This window comes from Brassica oleracea, chromosome C1 (genome assembly GCF_000695525.1).
Source record: "Brassica oleracea var. oleracea cultivar TO1000 chromosome C1, BOL, whole genome shotgun sequence".
Classification (NCBI taxonomy): domain Eukaryota; kingdom Viridiplantae; phylum Streptophyta; class Magnoliopsida; order Brassicales; family Brassicaceae; genus Brassica; species Brassica oleracea.
This window is the reverse complement of record NC_027748.1, coordinates 25,910,669-25,912,084: the sequence shown is the minus strand read 5'-3', so window position 1 is coordinate 25,912,084 and position 1,416 is coordinate 25,910,669.

Genomic DNA, 1,416 nt, shown 5'->3' with positions numbered 1-1,416 from the left:
GGGGGGGGGGGGGGGGGAGAGAGAGGGTACGTATATGTATGCTCGCATACTACGTTTTTAAATATCAGCTTTTGTATTTGATATTTTTTTTAAAAATTCGGCAATACGATAACACATTTTTCACCCATTTAGCCAACTCTCGCAAAAAATAGTTTGCCAAAATACTTGAGCAAAAAACTGTTAACACGATCCATCGATCAAAACTAGTTTCGGTCTAAGCTTCAAACGACTTGCAAAGACCCCACACGGTATACGAAAATCCTCACACACAAATAAAACTAAAGTCAGTATAATGGTTTTTTTTTTCCTGTTCTCGCGGGAGATCAAACTATTTTCAAAAGAACACGCTTCTTCCCTAAAACAAACTCATACAACCTCTGAGTCAAAATCTGTTGATCGCAAATCAAAGTTTAAAAAAAGTCTCCAATTCCTCCCCAATGTTTAGACGAATTTCCTCACACATCTAAGCTGCATAAGTACTTTGCCAAAATCTTCAAGTGGCAAACCATTAACACGTTCCATCGATAGTTTTTGGTCAAAGCTCCAAACGATTTCAAATACCCCACACGTGGTATACGTAAATCCTTACACACAAATAAATCTCGGGAGATCAAATATAAGCAAAAGAACACTCTTCTTCCTGAAAACAAATGCATATGAACTCTTGGTCGAAACTCTGTCGATTGCAAATTGAAGAGTCTAAAAACAGTCTCCAAGAAATTTCCTCGCCAATATCAGCCGAATCTCTCCAATACATCTCAACCACAAGGTTGAAACGCAACATATGCTCCAACGGAGAAACTCCCCCAAACCACACTCTCATAATGTCTACAACTTGGTTTGCTCGAAGAAACGTTCATCCAAGAAAAACGCGAGACATCGTATATTTTTAGGAAATAAACGTTCGACCGTAAATCACCTCCTTGATGAATGTTCCATCTTGGAGAAATCCACAAAACAGTTGTCACGGACTATAATTAGAAACAAAAATAATTGAGTTGGAAAGACATGTACTTGCCTTACCCTGTCCGTCGATTGGTTCTAACGGAAAAACTTTATTTTCTAAATAAACTCCTAACTGATTCCTCCATAGAGATGGTTCTCGTACTTTTTCGGCACAAGGATAATTAGCATGCCATAAAATAAAAAGAAAAAGACAAAAACAGCACTAAATCAAGTTTATGTTCCCAAACTAGCACTCAAGGTCAAAAGTCACAAAAATAGCACTTAATGTTTTATCAAAAGTCACAAACTTAGGGTTTAAAGTTAAATGGTGGGGTTTAGGATTTAGGGTTTAGAGTTTAGGGTTTAGAGTTTAGGGTTTATGGTTTAGATTTTAGGGTTTAGGGTTTAGGGTTTATGGTTTAGGGTCTAGGGTTTAGAGTTTAGGGTTTAGGGTTTAGAGTTTAGGGTTTA